The 11,968-nt window shown below is 42.6% G+C and overlaps 1 protein-coding gene across 1 annotated transcript in view; it reads left to right on the plus strand.

Annotated features, from left to right (window-relative positions):
* St7l (suppression of tumorigenicity 7-like) overlaps positions 1-11,968 on the plus strand; it is an 84,823-nt gene that overhangs the window by 67,962 nt on the left and 4,893 nt on the right. The window lies entirely within an intron of this gene.

The following is an 11,968-nucleotide window of genomic DNA, read 5'->3' on the forward strand; positions in this document are numbered from 1 at the left end:
TTTTATTATTTAAATTAAGTGTGTGTGTGTGTGTATGTGCCTGTGCATGTGCGTGTGTGTCTTTGTGTGTGTTTATATCTCTGTGTGTCTGGGTATATATGACAGCGGGTGCTTATGGAGGCTAGAGGATCAGATCCCAGGAGCTAGAGTTATATGTGGTTGTAAGCCACCTGAAGAAGGTACTGGGAATTGAACTTGGTTCTCTGTGAAGCTATATATCTTCTTAACTGTTGAGCCATTTATTTAGCCCCAGATAAAAACTTTTAAATGTTTACAATTTTACTCTTTTGTTATTGCCTCTGAAGTCTGATATCCACCTCACTCCCACCCTCTCTCCTTTTTTCCTTTCTTCCTCTGGTGCTGAGAACAAAATCTAGTCCTTGTGCATGCTAGGTAATGCTCTGCCACTGAGTATAGCTCTAGTTCTGAAACCTTTTAGCAAAACAGAAAGATGCTATCTGCTCCCTGTAAGTATTTTATCTGCTGCATTCTCATTGTATTCCCTCAGATATGTCTAGATTGACAGGTTGGAGAGGTAGCTCAGTTGGTAAGGGCTTGATATTCAAGTATATGGATCTACGTTTGGGCCTGTACCCATGCTTTGTTTTGTTTTGTTTTGTTTTGTTTTGTTTTGTTTTGTTTTGTTTAAGACAAGTACAGGGGTGACATTGTCATCCTAACACTCTGTATGTGTCCGTGCGTGCGTGCATGCGTGTGTGGGTGCGTGTGCATAAGCAGGGCAGTTCCTGGAGCTTATTGGCAGCTAGCCTAGCTCCAGGTTCAGTGAAGGGACCTTTCTCAAAAGATAAAATGGAAAGCAAATGAGAAAGTCATACACATCACACACACACACACACACACACACACACACACACACACACACACACACACACACACACAATCAATCAATCAATAATATAAAATCCAGACTTAGATGTTTATGATGTTGCATTAATCTGAAGCTTCTGGAAGGCCTGTCTTACACACACCTGTCAAGTGACATTCTCAGAAATGTTCCATGAGTATTTCTGTTATTGTATTTAATAATTTCTTCAATCAAAATGAATCTCAGTACCAAAGTTTAGAACACCTCGTCACTATTACTAATAAATTTATCAGCTGTATTTAACAGCTGTATGTGGACTGCTTAGCAGTTTTGAGAAGACTTCTGCTTAGACATTAGTATGGGTTGCTTATCCCACACTCATCATTCTGTCTATATTAGATTTCGGTTTAGAAAATATACTTATTTCTTGGTTTTGAAGAGTCTTTGTCTTGCAGATGCATTGAAGTGCTTCATATGGAGAAGATAGTGGAATACAAAAGAAAGCTATAGTCCTGAGGAGAGTGTTTTAGGTTTTTCTTCCCAAGTAGACTTTCATGTCCATCCCTAGTGAATCGAATTTCTAATATTCAGAAGAACCACATTAATGAAATTATTTACTGTATTAAGCACTTTAATTTTCAGATTTATTTTTATAGACTTTATACTTACACTCTTATTGGAAGATAAATTATTGTACAGTGTTATGGCTGGGAATTTTGAGTCCTGAAAGTTAATTGCCTAAAATTTCACAATATATAAGACGGCCTATTATTACTTTTAGTCAATGTGTATATTTTTGGTTTCAGTAACACATCAGAAGTGATGTGTATTTAATCTCAACACTCAGGAGGTTGAGAGGAGTTGAGTCCAAAGTCAAAGTGGGTTACATAGTTTGACCCTGTCTCAAAATACACACACACACATACACACACACACACACGCAGAGCCTTACAACGTACTTCATTACAAGCAGAAAAGAATAAATTTCACACCAAATAGAGTAATACTGAAGGAATATAGAATGGCAGAGTGGTGCTAAGTACAATTATTCCCACCTTTAATCCCAGGACTCAGGAGGAGAGGTTAGACTGAGGCCAGCCTGGTCTACACAATGAGTTCCAGCCTAGTCAGAACTACACAGTACTTTTCTATTTTAAAACAACAACAAAAGACAGACTGATGATAGCCAAATGGCTTTGTTAGAAAAGTCTCCTTGTGAGGGCAAAATATAGAGAAGAGTTTTAAATAAAAAGGCTGTTGTAGATTGCCAGAAAAACAGGAAAGGTGTCCAGACTCAAGAAATGCTTATTATACAGCAAAGCCCTGTAGGTAAGTAAGCTAGCTGCCTGGGGAACTCTTCACATCTGTGCTTGTTGGTGAGCTCTGGGACTTTAAAATACAGACTGTACACTTGCTCTTCTGGCTTCAGACTGCACTCCGCTCCTTGCTGGGCAGCTACTGAAGAATAAAGGATGCTGTTTGGTTATTTGTACCAGGTACATAGCAGGATAAACAACTTCAGTGTCTGCTGAAAGCAACAGAAAGTGTAAGGGAATGGTGGTCCTTGGCTTATAATATTTCAAAAGGGGTTTGATCGACTCCAAGAGTTCAAACAAATTTTGAAGCTGGTAATTTTGGTAGCTCGGTAATAGCATCTATCTGCCTAAGTGGAAGGTTCTAGTTTAGATTACCAGGAATCCTCCTGATTCACCCTCTCGAGTATTGGGATAAGGCTGTGTCTCACATCCTACACACATGCACATGTCATACTTGGGACCAGGACCTTGTGCATTCGTGGCAAGTATTCTGTCATTGAGCTACCCAGCAGCCCTGTTTGAAAAAGCTTTAATACAAAATATAAATGTGTTTCTTATATTTAGCTGAACAGAATAAAGTTTTGGCCTAAATATTATCACATTCTCTTTGCTGAAGTGGAGGTTTCAGGCAGCAGTTAGAGTTCTAATCATTTTATCAGTAGGTGTATCCCTTACTACTGATGGGGTCTCAGATAAAATTATGGGTATTTAACCAACTTAAGAGAGGAAATTATTTGTCTGTAATAACATTAAGATTTCCTTAGGGGCTTGGTATGGTGGTGCATGCATTAAATCCCAAAACTTGGAGGCAGGGGCAGGAGGATCTCTGCGAGTTTGAGGATGGCCTGGTTTATATTGTGAGTTCCAGGACAGCTAGGGCTAAGTAGAAAAAAACTTCTCTCAAAATCAAACAAACAGAGTTGCCTTAAGGGATTGGCAAGATGGCTCAACAGGTAAAGGTGCTTGCTGTACAAGCCTGGAGACTTGAGTTTAACCTCAGGAACCTATGTAAAGAGGAAAAAACGGAACCACACAAACACACATACACACATGATCTCACATATGCATGCACGCACGTGCATATACATGCAGTAATAGACAAGTTTTGATTTAAGAATAAATAAATTTTTAACTTAAAAATAGGCATAAATTTTTAAAAGACTGTCTTGGGTCTATCTTGTCAATAAGAAGCATCAAGGGAGCTTCACATGAGAGTCAGCAAAGTAAGAGGACTTCATTATGAGAGTTCTTTGCATCTTGAAATTTCAAGCATTCTGGAGGTTAAATGTGCAGGTGGTGTCTGTGCCTGATACGTAAGGAAGCAGCCACTTGAGAGTTAAGATGCCATGCAGGAACATGTTGGATCTTGTTCTCATCTGTTCAACATGCTTCTATCCTGAGTTCTTCTGACCCAGGGCTCAGCCTTTCACCCCCAATAGCAGCAGCATTATGCCTGCATTTTAATCCTCAGTGTTGTTAGAGTCCCATCCAAAGTACAGCCACAGCTGTTCTTGGCGGGCAAATGCATTGCTGTTTTTCCCTCAGTCGCAGCAAGATACAAAAATGTTCTCTGGCTAGGGTGTGGATGAAGGCACTTCACTAATCTTATACATAATTCATCCTCTGTTGCTGGGGTACTCAGACCTGAAACTCTGCCCTCTGATAACATTCAGCTGGATTTTTATTTACTTGACTCTGATCCCTTTGGGGGTTTAGCCTTTCCTGGGAGCCCAGGGATTCTAATTTAGCTAAGCCTTGACTGCGAAGACTGTTCTTATTCATTTGCTCTTGGTCTATTTTAGCTATTGTAATACCACCTTTTAAAAACAAAACAAAAACTACACTGGAACATGCAGTTCAGAGAGTCTTGGATACTCTGACAAAAAGCTTTCAGTATCAGCCTTTTGAATGGAAGAACTCCAAAAGGCTTATCTTAATTTGTTTTCAAGTTTAGGCGTTTAAAAGAGCCTCAGCATTAAAAAGAATATGCTAACTAGTAAGCACACTATAAACCTTTGAGTTTCAAATTCATTGCATTAAGATCTTACTACTAATGGATTTGTCTGTTTTGTGTTTTATGCATGTGTGTTTGGGTGTGCAGTGTCACTGTCTAGTGTGTGCATGTGAAGCCAGATGTCAAGACTGGGTGTTTCTTTTTCACTCTCCACCTTATAGTTTGAGACAGCGTCTCTCACTGGACCTGGAACACACACATTGGCTAGATTATCTCTTCCCTCCCAGTACTGGGATTATAGGGACACCGCTGTGCCTGGCTTTTTATGTAGATGCTAGGGGTTCAAACTCAGGTCTTCATGTTTATGCTGCAAGCACTTTACCAGCTGAGCCAATCCCCCCAGCCCTTGTTTGTTAATTAATTAATTAATATAATAAATGAATATTTATTGGGTACTTCTATGAAATATAGATACAATTCTTGTTCACAAGTAGATCATAGTCTTGTGGTAGAGTGTTGAACAGGGCATTGATATGTGCAAGGATGAAGCAGGGATTACTGCCACCGTAGAAAGCTCATGCTTCCATTTTAATGATGACAGAGGCAAGCTCAACTCACAGAGGGCCCTCCTTTCAGAACCATCTGGCTAGAGTCCTTAAGTCCAGAAAGAAGTGTCTTTATTCTCTTTCAAAGATGCAGCGTAGATTATTTTCATCTTTATACCTCACTGCCTAAGTTTTGTAAATGTAGTATTCAGTATACTGTCTGTATGAATAACTTACAATTTAACACATAATGAAGAGTTCCTCAGTGACACATTTAAGAAAAGCCTTACCTCCTAGTCACATAATAATGGCCATAAAAGCTCCTACCCATATAGTTCCTTCTTTTATACCAGCTCATACCTGATAGTGACCATTTAATAATGGCTGAAGGATATTCTAGGTGAAAATGAAATACCATGTCATGGGAGCAGACTAGTGACTTAGAACTACTTACTGATTTCTGTCTATGCTGGGGGGGCGGGGGGGGGAGGGCAGAAGACAATGCCCCTACATCCCCCAGAGCTCACACACTCACCCCATAACTGTCTCGTGTAGCACTAATTCTGATAAATAGGCATGTGCCATGCAAGTTTAAAAACTAAGCAGAAGAATTTTGGGATACAGCATTAAGTTCCTATTGTCCATGCTTGCAAGCTGAACTTTGCTGTTCCAACTCTGAATCCTTTACAAGTCTTTCTTTATAGAAGTGACCTCCAGAGTGTTTGCTTCCCAAGGAAGTGAAACTAGTTCCTATCTTTACTGTGACACCTCAGTCAAGTGATATGTACTAACTGGAAACCTGAAGTTATGACGTTAGGATACTCAGGTTTTGAAACAGGGTCTCACTGTGTAGCCTAGGCTGACCTCAAATCTCAATCCTTATTGCTTCAGCCTCCTGAATACTAGAATAACAGTGTACATAGTGTAAAATAGATATGGAACCTGTGGCTGGTGAGTTTATACAAATCAGATATGTCATCAGTGAAAGTGAAACTGATTAAATGATGTAGTGTGTGTGGTGTAGAAGTGTAGGCTGGACTAGAGGACCAGAGAGCATACTGCAGTAACTCAGTGCCATAGCAAAAGAAAGGAGGTAGATAATTTAAAAAGTGACTTAAAGGCAGAAGATGGAGGCTTCGGAGTTTCCTGGTGGCTGTTACTCTCTGGCAATCTCTAAGCTTGCCAAACCTACTGGAATAAGCAGAAAGGGCTATTCTCTGAGTAGGTTAACAGAATATCCACTTCTAGTGAGTAATTTGGTTGTGTGGTGGCAGTTTCTAAAGAACTCTAACTCGTTACACAGTGGTAAGAAAGCATAGTCACTTTGTATGTGGTAGGGAGCCCATTCCCAGCCATTCAGTCACCTGCATTCCTGCGTCACACTGACTGTGTCTGCTAGCATTCATTGGGGCTCTGGGAGGACTTAACTCCAGCCCTTTGAACTCCGTGAAGCTGCTCCCCACCCTCACAGCACTGGAACAAAGATAAGGAACTTGGTTATTTAGCGTTTTTTCCTGAGCTTTTATCTTCTGGATGGCATTAAGAGTAACCATATCTGTGTTTCAGCCTCAAATTCCATATTGAATTTTTTAAAATTGCTTTTTGAGCAATAGCTTTTCCCTTGTTGCTTAACCAGTCATGCACGCTGAGGCTTCCGTCTCTAGGCTTACTTTATAGTGGCTGCCCTGGGAGACCAGATGAAAAACTTTATGAGTATTGAAATCCCCTCCATTCAGAAATGTAAATAAAATAACCAGCACAAGCAATCAGCTTATGTCAGATTCCATGGGTTTACATTACATGGAGAAATTACAGTGCAACCTGAAACATGCTGCTTAATGAATTCATGGTGGTGTCACAATTGAATGTAAACCCCTGAGCTTTCCTTTTGTGAAGGGTTTCAGAAATCACCTTTAATAAAGTGCCCAGGAGAGGAGGAGAAAAGCTGAGATGAAGCTGAGATGACACTAACAAACACCATCGCGTGAAGTCGCCACCTCCCTCCCAGCACCTACTCATGCCAGCTAGGTGAAGCAGAAACCTAAGCTACTGCCCGCCTTTGGCCATAGTCAAGGAGCATTGAAATACACATGCTCAGCATGCACTGGAGCCAGCACACAACCCAGTATTTATGCTGTGTTTGAAAGTGGCATCAGGAAACTGAACAGAGGAGCAGGATTGCCATGTAAGTTAGGGAAATTCTGTCAAGTACATTAGATTAAATAAATATTCTGCTAAATAGAGCTGCTTTTATCAACCTAACAAGCCACAAATCTAACCAACCACGATCTAGTTGGAGACCAGGGCTCAGAATCTGTCCGCTCTTGGCTGTTGGTCCAGTGCCCTGTAGTGCATTAGAACTGTCTCTCACTCATCAGTCAGCTTGTTTTGTGGTCTCTAAAATTCTCCTGAAGTTTCCCTCTATTCACTGTGTCCTTAGATATGATAAACTGTGACCACAAAAATCCAATATATCAAATGGAATAAGAGTCAGACAAGTTTTAAAGTTTGGAGTGAAGGGAAGAAATGTATTTTCCATTGTAAATTATTCCTTTTTTACATTCTCATTTCTTACACATTTGACTTGACTGATGTCAGGTTCCGGGCCTAATGCTACATTCATGTATCATATCTCTAGGCATTTAATATCACTTGATTAACTCAGAATTTCAAATGATAAGGATCAGTAGTTAATGATGCATAGCATTTTGATGGATTTCACAAGCAGCCATCTCTTTGAGTTGTTGTATGTGTATCAGATGAACTTATCCCAGTGCTTTCCCATAGATGCCCTGGAGTTCACCGACATAGCTCTTCTGGGACTCTGAGCCTTCTGACACAGTCACCTCATAATAAAGCTCTGGGCTCAGCATTCTGGTTTCTCTGTATTCCCCAATGTATATAGTATATACTTGTTTGAAATTCCTAATATATTGCTTGTACATTCTTGCTTGTAAGCCTCAGCACACACCAGTTCCTTCAACATAGAATGCCTTCCTCTGACTGCCGTCCAGCTGTTCATGCCTTATCTTATAACATTCCAGCTCTCGGGCACCTCCTTTGGAAAAGCACCTCTGATGGATCTCATTCATACTTTATTCTAAGATTTGTTGCCCAGTCTCTGTTTGTCTCTGTGTAACTGCTGTTTCTGTGTGTTGTCTCCCAACATTCATAATGCTAACAATGATGGCCATTCCCCAACCCCCTTGCCTTTTTACTCTACACAAACCTATGAAAACCTACTGACAGCCTGTCCAAGGTCATCAGTGTCCTAGTGCACCTTTCTCCCTTTTACTTGATAGTTGTATTCCTTGGAGAAATAAGGCATCTGTTGAGGCAAGGCCTGCGTGTCAGCATGTGGGTCCTCACGTTTAGGAAATACTTAAGCCTTTGATTTGTCCCATGTCTGCATTCTTCTCGGACATCTTCAAGCTACAGACATGAAACCAGGAGTAGACCCAAAGATAGAAGTAGGGAAATTTCCACTGAAAGCCAAGGTAGAATTTTCCTTCCTTTTCACACAAGATCTATGAAGCTGCTGTTGTCAGCAGCTCACCAGACATACTCCTGCTCTGACTCTTTTCCAGGAGTCAGGGTTAGTTTAAGAAAAACCTCTTGCTAGAAGCCATGACCTCGTACTTTTATCCCTTCCATCTGGTGTGCGGCCTCATGGGGCTGTGCTGCTATGCAGGAGGTGAGCAGTGGAATTCTTTAGATGATGACTTCTGAGCCCACATGTGGAGGCAGTTGGGGGTGGAGAGCAGGAGAGCAGTGAGAGCCAAGATGGATGGACCAAAACCTAAGAGTTGCTGCAGGAGAAATCCTGACTGTAGGTAGGTGTTCTTTCCCCAGCTCAAGCAGGGGCCCAGGTCAGAGAGCTGCAACGTCCCAGGCTATGATTGATGAGCACTGTGCTCCTGCAGCTTCGCCTCTGGCTTCTCGGCTGGGGTACACCAGTGAGATACGCAGGGGATATGAGGGCTTATGCTATCTTAACCAAGTGTACTCCAGTGCAGGACAGGAAAGGCTTGGCTGAGCTGCTTTTTTTTTTTTTCCTCTGCTGTCCACGATTAAACTGAGACCCCAATTTTGAGTGAGTGTAGAAGGAGGAACTGAGAGAAGCAAGAGTTTTTGATCAAATAAAATCTGCTTCTGTCTCATCTTAGAGATTTTTCTCTGCATCATAGATCTCCTTTGTCTTAGCTGTGTCCAGCCTGCAGCCCATAAACCACATGTATCTGCACCTAGTAAATAATAACTATAAATGCAGCCCAACACAAAATTATAGTTATAAGCTTACTTAAAACATGACAGGCTTTGTGAGTTGCCTGCACAGTTCTTGAGCAAAGATTTTTGTATTGTATTGCCAAGGTTGGACACAGTTGGTAGATGAACTGCAGTGTCTCAGCTAGTGTCCTGAGTGGGCTTGGGTGGGATGGTGGCTTAGCTCTCTCACCAAGGACTTGGTAGTGATTTCTAAAAAGAATGAAGTCTCAAAGGAAATTCAAAACAAGCCATGTCTTCTCATGACTACTTCCATTCTGCCTATGCACCACTGGAAAAGAACTTAAGAGAAAATAAAACAAAAAAATTGAATGCTAATCTGAGGGATGGGGTGGAGCTACAAAGAATGAGAAGCAACGGCTGGTGAAATGCAGAGTTCTTTGTAGAGTGATGGTTAACAGTGACAGAGTAGGAACAAGACATTGATGAGGTTATGGGAATGTAGGCTTCGCCTTCATAAGCTCTGCTTAGATACTCTGCTGGCAGTCTAGGACTCCTCTATGGGTCGGGCCAGTTAACAGTAGTTTCTGTTTTGAAGTGCTGGTACTATGGCAACACTCCCCTACCCCCAAATCCTAGCATCCTCAGACTTTGAAAAGAGTACAAGGTATTTGAAGCTAAAGAAAACTAGGTTGGCATTCTGGTGGGATCATTCACTGAACCTCTCGGAATGGCTCCATCAACAGAGTACTCTCCACCTCACAAGCCCTGCAGTGATGGTGAGACTTATATATACATGCCCAAGCAGCTTGTGCACAAAAGGCTATTGTGAGCACTATTGCTATTTTTGTGGAATCCCCGTCTTGGAATTTGTCTAAAGTTGAAACTGGGCCGGGCGTGGTGGCGCACACCTTTTAACCCCAGCACTTGGGAGGGGCAGAGGCAGGCGGATTTCTGAGTTTGAGGCCAGCCTGGTCTACAGAGTGAGTTCCAGGACAGCCAGGGCTACACAGAGAAACCCTGTCTCGGGGGGGGGGGGGGGGGGAGTTGAAACTGTGGCTTGGCTTTTCTGTTTGGCCATAGTTGCTTACAGGGGCTGATAGTGTTGACAAAATGGAACCAGAATTCTGCCTTCTTGATTAAAAAACTCCTATGTCCAGCTGTTCTGTCAGTAGATTCATGGGCAAAATGGAAGTGAATAACAACAAAAGATACTCAACAACAAAAGAGTTAGGGAGCAAAGCAGAGAATATTCGTCTTTCAAATCCTGGGTGAGTGCCGCATCCTAAGTGAGTGGCTGCAGCAGTGCCCAGTGATACCCAGGCATGGAAGGAGGGGAACTTCAGATCTGTTAGCTGAAACCTGTCAATCATCCAAAGATAAAGACCACTCCCGACAGGTCAGCAACTGGGCCGCATTCAGCCTTGTCAAGCACTGCTTGTTCTTCCAGCACCCCTCTTAGGATCACTCCTGGAACCAAAGGTGTCCTGCTTTCTGGTCTGTTAAGAGTGTAAAACAGCAGATGATAAAAAGCAAGCCCAGTGACGGTGCATACCTCGGGGCAGGTCCAGGAGGCTGGCCAGTCACTCAGAACACATAGGATGCACTTCTCCCTGTCCTCAGTGCAGACCAGGTTTGAGAAGTTACCCGGCCTCAGCCACTCTGCTTGGGTGGTAATTCTCCACCCTTGATCTCTTCTCCATGCCCTTTCTGTGTCCTTCCTCTACCACCTCCCAGGGGAGTACCAATTCCCAAAGCAAACACTGCATGCATGTTGATAATGTAGTTTTGAAACATTCCTTGCTTGTAGCTGACCCTGTTGTTGGTGTGACTTCTGGAGGATCTAGCTGCTTATTTTAATTGTTGGGAGAGGTGAGATTATTATAATCCCCATACAACCCAAAAAATGCTGTGGGAGTCTGTTTTGAGTCCACCTTCTGCACATGGGTCCATGTGTGTCCTCAGAGTTATGCTCAGGCTGACAGGAAGGGCAAAGAGTAAAAAAGAAGCATGCCTTTCTTATATTCCAACACTGCTTCGGAGGTGCCCAGCCCCCGCAGTACAGGCAGTTCCCAAGTGGAAGGTGGGGGCAGAGGCCTCCAGCAAGGCCATCAATAACCAGGTGTGTAATGTGAAGCTCGCTGTATTTCATTTCTGCACCCAGGGCCAGCTCTGCAGGGTTGCTTATGGAGCGCTCTGTGTCTGGCACCTCTCTCCACCAGACCCAGGCGCCCAGGGCCCACCGACCTGCCCAGGAATGCACTGCATTGTTCTCTGCTGCTGTAATTTGGCTGCAGGAGCTAAGCAGAATGCCTCCCAGGGATGAGAAACACTCTCCCTGGCCGCGTCCCTTATCCCCAGCTAGCTTGGGCTTCTGCCCTATGACCACTGAGGGCATTTAAATACAAATTTTAGAAAGGTGGGGTGGGGGCGGGAAATCCTGATTATCTGTCTTCTATTAAGCCATGCAGAGACTTATGTCCTGAGTGGGTCTAAGAATTTGGCAAGAGACCTGATGGTTGGTGTTCTCGATAAGGGATGCAAGAGAAAGGGGAAGATAGTTTCCTACAGCAGAGAGGAAGAGAGATGAAGCCTGGAGTGCTCATAAGTTAAATCTCCAAAGCTTTGCACACAGACCCTCAGGACAGTATTTTCTTCTTTTAATCTGAAGTACACTAATGAAGAGCGTGCTCTGATGCCATTGTTCAGAGCTGAAAACTGAAAGCTTCTTTTCTATAGTGCTGAGTTATGGGGTATGGCCAACATTCTTTCTTCCTGTTTGTTTGAGACAGGGTCTTACTCTGCTCTTAAACTAACATGGAACTCACTGCTCATAAACACAGCTATCCTCCTGCATCAGCCTCCCAGAGTGTTGGGATTACAACCATAAGCCATCACCCTGGCTCTTCTATTTAAAAGAAACTGCCTGCAGGCTGTGCAGCCACTTCTCCGAAAAGATCCTATTATCCCTAAAGGATAGAAACAGTACCTTTTAAGTTCACTTTGTATCCAAATAGCTCCTATTGAAATACACTGTCCTAAATGTTTATCAAAAGATAAATGAAGTAAGGGCCAACACGAGAGAAAGGAACTGAGGAAGGAG

Source organism: Mus musculus, chromosome 3, assembly GCF_000001635.26.
Source record: "Mus musculus strain C57BL/6J chromosome 3, GRCm38.p6 C57BL/6J".
Taxonomy (NCBI): domain Eukaryota; kingdom Metazoa; phylum Chordata; class Mammalia; order Rodentia; family Muridae; genus Mus; species Mus musculus.